The sequence below is a fragment of the Ceratosolen solmsi genome, unplaced genomic scaffold (genome assembly GCF_000503995.2).
Source record: "Ceratosolen solmsi marchali unplaced genomic scaffold, CerSol_1.0 scaffold6, whole genome shotgun sequence".
NCBI lineage: Eukaryota > Metazoa > Arthropoda > Insecta > Hymenoptera > Agaonidae > Ceratosolen > Ceratosolen solmsi.
In genome coordinates this window covers 12,946,862-12,954,780 of record NW_011948414.1, presented here as the reverse complement: position 1 = coordinate 12,954,780, position 7,919 = coordinate 12,946,862, and positions in this window count along the sequence as shown.

Genomic DNA, 7,919 nt, shown 5'->3' with positions numbered 1-7,919 from the left:
CAACTGATGATGCATAGTCCGTATTAGTGGGTATAGTTTTTGCTATGTTAATAATAGCGTCATGCTAATCTTGTAAGGATTAGTAATAATTTATGCCTTAGACTTGTTTTACTCACAGCGATACAGTAGCCTTGACCTGATCCTGTGATGAATGGTTCATCATTACGAACCCTCCGTGTTAATGGTGATGTTTTGTTGCTGATTTTTCAAGGATCTGCTATGAATTGTGCATACTCCTTGATGTACGTATGTCTTGTTATATTTTTTGTAGTCTGGAATTTTCTTGGCATTCCAAACCAAATGTTTTGAATTCCATCCAACAATATGATCGCAGATCACGGTGGGTGGATTAGACCGTACCACCGGTTTAATGGTGATGTCTCGTAGTACTAATTGAGATTTAGGCTGGGGTCTACTATCAGGATTGGCGCCGTCTCTTGCTTGTCTGCTAGGGACTCAAGTCAGAGGGTTTTTAGGCCAGGCTCTATCGATAATTATGATAGACATGGGCCGGGTTGCGGTCCCGAGAATTAGGCGATGATTTGTAACAATGTAAATAATATTGATAGCTGTCCAGCAGTAATAACATTTGAAGAGTAATAATAATAATATACCTTGCAGGGATTCCTTCAGACGAGTTTGACCTTCACAGATATTACTGACACTAGTTTCACTTGTGTATTTCAACAAGACTGTTTTCTTCTCCGTTCGTTGCTTCTTAAATACGATTGCGTACATTTAGTGTTATGAATTCTTGGAGACTTTTTTTTACTGGGAAACCGCCCGCCATGCAGCGGTTCTGTAGTTGAATTGGGTTTCCAGTCGTACTGCTGCGTAGTGGTGTGAGGCGTAAGGCTAGTTAGGCCACAGCCTTTGCTCCTCCTTGAAATATTTTCTCTCCGTGACTGACAATGCTTAAGTCTGGTCACAAAATACTGCTGTTGGTAATACGTGCATATGGTGATCCTTTGGCCTTGGAAAGTCGTTGCTACGGGTGAATGATACGTTCTCACTGATATTTTTGTGGATGATTGTGTCTGGGTGCGGTTTTCCATTGAAGCAACTTGCTTTTTATATTTTTTGATTACTATGTTTTTTTTATTAATTGTTGGATTCGCCTAGTGATTCTTCCCTGTGTTTTCCTTTGTACACTGAGTAAGTCTACTTTAGTTGATGGACAGTTATGCAGTCCCTTTAGTAGTCTTTTGCGTCACATTAATGTTTTTTAGTGGTTCAGCCTCATCTTCTTATTCGTGATGTGTTGGTGCAGAGTTGATCTAAGTAGGATTGATGGCACAATCGCGTTTTTCATAACTCTGAGCTCTCGGCTCTTGGCTCTTGGCTGATTGGAACGTGGCTTAGTGGTGCCGTTGATATGACTGAGTGACTAAATGACTAAGTGAGATTAGTAGTTAGTAATCACTGTAGAACGATAACGAAACATAATAGTAATTATGGGAGCTAGGCTCTGTCTGTCGGCGCTGTAGTGAACTAGCGTGACATAACAGTAGTTTTAGTATGGTTGTAGCTACCAGACAATGTCGGCGCCTCATTAAATGCCTTGTAAAGTTCGTTGATTCGTTTTCGAGCGTCTTGGCCTTCTATGGTGGAGATATCCCAATGGAACCTTGGGAGTTCTTACCTTATCTCCTTACTTGCTGTAATCGCATGGCGGTGACGCTACGAGTCATACGATTTTCTGCTTCTGTAGTTATGGATGCGTCAGAGCTCGTGGAGTTCTCGTGGTCCTTCTTCTCATGGTTTGCCATTTTCTTGTGATGAATCAGTATCTCAGGATAAGAACCAATTGAGAGATAGATGTTGATAATGGTAGTTTTGAAACAATAAATTTGTTAATTATGTTCTCTTAGATAAATGACACGTCCTTCCATGTATTAACACTGAGGTAATGCATTAGCTCTACTATCCGGCTCTAAGGACCAAATGTTTGGAATTCCAGCCACCAGTATGATCGCAGATCACGGTGGGTGGATTAGACCGTACCACCGGTTTAATGGTGATGGGGGAGGGGGATAGGTGAGAGGTTAATGCATCAACTCAGAGTAAACCGTCTCGTGGTGTGCTTGCTTTAAATGTCCACATAGCAGATTAGTTAGCTGATAACAATTGATAGGTGTTACTATGCGGAAACCAGATAATCATCGCGGGACAGTCGAGAATTCCGGGAAAGCAAAGCTTTAAAAAGTTGGAGAATTCCGAGAAAAATAATGTTTAAAAAATTCGAGAACTAGAAGGCTTATAAATTTCCGAAGACAAAGGTCTTGGAAAATGCTTCAATTCCGAATAATATGTTTAACGGACATTCTAGTATATTTTATACTTATTCGGAATTCCAATAACCCGGAAGTCGTGAGGCCAAGACGTGATTGGATTAGACCATACCCACCATTTTACTGGTGGCAAAATGGGAATAAGGTAATGCTTCGATGCAGTGTCAACACAGTTGGTTTTCGTAACGTTTATTTTGGTTTGAATTATAAATATGTAAGCGATTCATCGATAGTAGTGAGAATTGTTGAGATAACCCCGTGGTCTTGAGAGTTGTTTAGAAAGGAAATGTAAGGCCTCGTGCAGATGTGCAAGGGAATTCTGGTCTTGCCGGGGACGTGTGGCAAGTAGCAGTGTCCCGTAACAGTACGACTTTCACAGATTCCTTTGACTCACTAAAAATACTGCACGCCTTCGACACGTGTACATGCCTTCAATGTTTGGTTTCTCCTTCGATTAAGTTCACAGAAATTCATTGTCTTACATAATTCTGTGATAAGTGCGTTGATGGTGCGCTTATTATTTAATATTCATTCTTGTAATGCAATCAACACTCTTGACTACTTAACTATGGCGCACTTAAATGATTATAATGATTGTGGCTTCACTGTTGGCTTATTAGCTTATTGTTGCTATGTAGAGTAATGACTGATACTTTACAGTGAACCTACAAGCCTGTTGAATGCGCGTAAGAAACTGAAAGCTTAGTCGTTCCTTAGCTGCTCTGTTGAGATATATCAACTATTCCATAGCGGTCCTGCTAAGGCAGACCATGATCCGTGCCATGGCGTCTTCACTGAGAGAATTTCACTAAGAGAGCGAGCTTGTCGTGTGCGTCCATTAAATATACGTACGGAAGATTACATAGCTGTCAACAATACATAAGTGTTGTCATGCCGAAAGTCTTGAATGACGTCAGAGTCCAAGCTCTAAAACATTTAAGAATAGTAGGAAAACAAGGCTCTACAATCCGTGTAGAATTCAAGCGACATTGATATGCGGAAAATAGATAAACATTGCAGGACGTTCGCAAGCAAAGGCTTTAAAATCATCGAGAAATTTTTGAGTCAATTTTTATAATCTTGCGAGCATAACGATTACAAATTTAGGAAAATTAAATTTCACATGAAGTGCTCCAATCCTGAACACTTTTTTTTAACTTTTTAAACTTCATTATAGTCTAAATTTAGTTAATAAAATAAAAAATTTAGTTAACTAATTTATATTTTTCATATCTCCAAACGAAAGATTTTCTATTTAATTTTTAAAGTATAGCAAATCTTAGATCATTCTCGATGTAAATTATTATTCAATTACCACCCAAGTTACTTACTGTTCTTTATTCACTCATTTCTCCTTTCTTTTATATAATAATTGGTAATTATTATATTTAACTCTTGTTACGGATTAAAGAAAATTGAAAGTCAAAAGTGGGAGAGGTATGAAAGCGCAATTCAGCTATTTAAACAAAATGCTAGCAACGAACTTTCCAGGCTATGCCATAATGACGTCACGACCAATGTCGTCATGGTAACAAACATTAGCATTTGAGAAATAGTGCGATAATATATAAGGGCTTTCAAGCAGCATCTCTTTTTCAGCAGCAGCTCAATTTGCCTGAGTCTATTAATCATTACACAATCATTATAAAACGCATTATATTTTCGAGTACATCTACAGAAACTACAGTTTAACAATATATATAATTAATAATCAATTAAGTAATAGTCTAGAAAAGAAATAGTGACATTTATTTAAATTATTAATAACATATTAGTGACCATAAAACAATAGTGAAAACATAAAATATATTGAAGCAACTCATACATAAGATAAGACTTACGTAATAAAGGCGCGGCATCAAGCATAATAATATTAAAACATATTACAGACATGACCGACGTAATAAAGGCGCGACATCAACCATACCACTATTAAAAAATATCACAGAAAAGATCGACATAAAGGATCGGCATCAACCATACCTCATAGATAAGACCGACGTAATAAAGGCGCGGCATCAAGCATAATAATATTCAAACATATTACAGATAAGATCGACATAAAGACTCGGCATCAATCATACCTCATAGATAAGACCAACGTAATAAAGGCGCGGCATCAACCATACCATTATTATCAACAATTTAATGTATGTTAAGATAGCATTTATTAATTATACAACAAAGGAAGAAATACCTTCATAATCCAAACAACGATAAACATTAAAAGTAGTCTTGAATAATTGCACTGTCCCTTCACTTGCCAGCAACACCTCACACTTCTCAGCATAGCCACCCACCACTAAGCTCACTACATCAAGAGGATCCGAAGATTTACCACCTCCTACCTCAATAGGTAGGACATGCTACACCATCTGGAAACCATATAGGAATGGCAAGATTTCAACGACTCTCATCATCAACATAGAATCATAATTGTGCAATTGTAAAATAAAACGCAATAAATAGCACGAAAAGCAAAGGTGTTGAATACTGAATTGAAGCATTAATCACTACACTTAACCACACTTTTCCCACAAGTAAACTGGTGGACATGGTTTAATCCAACCATCTTGGTCATTTCACCACCGGTTGACTGCAATCCCGAACACAATATTTTTAATTAAAGTCTAATGTAGTTTATTTTTCAACCTCAAACTTTAGCTAGTATCGCTTACTTTCTTATTTAAATCAAGATCAAATTGGTAGCTGTTATAAAAATCTTCTCTAACAAGGCAGACTCCTTAAAAAAAATTTTAAAGAAAATCGAATGCAATATATGATTATTTAATAAAGTAAAATATAGTATAGTGAAATAAATTAAATATTGAAAAATAAATATTGATATAAAACAGCAAATCTACAATTATCTTAGATTTATATTTAATATAATAAATTATGTTAGTGATAAATTAATACTGTCACATCTACATGGAGTAATGTATTTGTTCCAAGTCTAAGACCAGTCGAGTTAATATCGTAAATACTCATCGAAACGACCATTACGTTCGCAGTATTGAATCAAGGTACGGAGAATTTAAATCAATCATCATAATTGAGTGGGATTAATATTGTTCGAGAATGTAAGAAAACTCCCAGCTCATTAAACATCTGGAAAATTCGAGATAAGAGTTCCGAAAAAGCGAACTTCCGACTACTCAAGGAATAAACATTCAAACGCGCCTCGGATTAACTAAATCTAAACAATTCAGCAAAACTTCGAATATCTTAAGAAAATAAACTTCATAAACACATCTCGCGAGAACAAGGCTCCAAGTGTCCAGCAAAACAAGTCATAAAACTAATGCTACGAGATATTTGACACGACCTCGCCATAAAGCATCTATCGACAACAAGTCATAAAATATCTGGCGTAAACAAGTTATAAAATTAGTCTGAAAAACACAAGCCAGATGATCCACTCAAAAACAATGCTATACCTAACCTTCACAATACTGACCGATCGCAACGCGCATGACTCCAAGAAATGCGTGCGACGATACTAGGATGGAGAGGGAAAAGCGCGGCATCAAGTCCCTCTTCATGGAGGGGAGTTGAGCAAGAGCCGCTGTCATTGGAGCCTCCATCTTGACAAGACTCACTAGTGGGAGACCCCACCACTCAAAAGGCGCCTTGATTAGAAATGCCATAAATTAAAGAAGATTTCTGATTGGACACACTAATACGACTAAATCTCATTGGCGACGCCATGATCGACAAGACAGTTCTGATTGGCGATACCAAAAGAGAGGGAATTGTCATCGACCACCGCGTGGTCGAGAGAAGGCTTTAAAAAGGCGACGCCGGCAAGGCACAATCACTTATCTTATCTTATCTAATAGAAAAAGAACAAGTCAATTAAACGCAGTCAAATAATCAGAAAGTCCAAGCTAATTACGCAAAATTATTCTATTCATCACAAGTGCTAGATAATCAAATCATACACTCGCAGCAGTGTAATACAAAAAAGGGGAATCGAGAATTACGAATCTTAGTCCGCACAGTATACACAATCAAACTACAAGGAGCCATACGAGGCAACTCAAAGAACAAGACAAAACATAGCTATACACAACGTGCAGACTCACGAGGTAACGTTCCATTCCAAATTAATACATAACTATATCAAGCTATATACGCCAATCTGCAGATACGTAAAGCTATCTGCAAAACAGAATACTAGCAATTCAAGCAATCGCTACGTGCTCATATACAAGGAAGCGCGGGAGTTTATGACCTCGTTCTTCTGTGTGTATTATTCCATCTACACGTGCATTACATATAGAGGACCAGCAAGGCATCAACTTCTTCCTGTGTATGTGACGTACATGGACGCTCAGTGGCAATTACACATACAAATCAAGAAAAGCAAGCGCTCAATCATGAAAGAAAACTCATTATAATCAACTAGTGCAATTATATAAATAAAATAAAACTAATTAACAAAACAACTCTTTATTGAATACTTGTAATATCTTGTCCACTAGCCTGCAATCCTCTTATCAACATCGAGAGCTCACAGCTAATCTTAGATACTTGATCCTCCTCGCCCGGTACTTTATTTTTAGACAAATATCTTATATCATAATTTCATTTATCGTAACGTATCTAGATAGATGCAAAAGTACAAAAAGTCGTTTTATGATCAACTAATTTTGGTGTTTTAAAAATATCAATAACATTATTAATTTAAATAAAATGTCGTATAATTGTTATAAATGATAAGAAAAAAATAACAAATGATAAATATAAAAATATATAAATAATAATAAACTTGGTTATAAATTAATTATCTTGAAGATTATTTATTAAATTTCAGCAACTAGTTATAGATTCTAAAAGAAAAGAAGATTAAATAAAATATTTATCAAAGATATCAGATACCGATGGTGCTTAATTTGTGTTCTGTTATAAAAACTTATTTTCATTTGTAAATTTGAATAAATGTTAAACTAATATTTATTAAATATTCATTAAAATTCTTTCAGTATTTATATAAATTGTTTATGTTTCATAAATTCAATAATGATAAATGATAAATAAATTATAATCCGGCTCGAAAGACCAAATGTTCGAAAGTTTAGTTTGTGGCTCGAACTGCCAATTTCATAGTTCAGTTTATTAGTTTTTTGCCATATCGATGCATAGGAAAAACACATGTGGACGGCTGAAAATATATACAGTTTGTGACTTCGTTTAAGACATCGTTTATTCTGTTTCATTAACAATTACAACATTGCTGTTCTATGTTCACTTCTTGTGGGAGAGAGGGGATTATTCTATTACAATGATGTGATTGTTTCTTAGTAGTGGTAGTGATGTTGTTAATGGTATTATGGGGATCAGCAATGGATTTTGAATATTTCATGATGGGGAATATGACTTATTGGGTTCTATGCTGACGTTGTAAGCATCAGCAAGAACAGCCAATCATGCTCATCACATGAGCATGGGAAGGTTATAATGGTAGATAGCAGTGCTTATCAGGGAGAATTGACCATACTCATAAGGGGGAGTATGGTAATAAGAGAATCGATCATACTCATAAGGGGAAGTGTTCGAGATTGAAGCCAGTTTCAAGACCGCCGATTGTCGACACGGGTCTCGATCTGCCCTCAGCAGGACCGC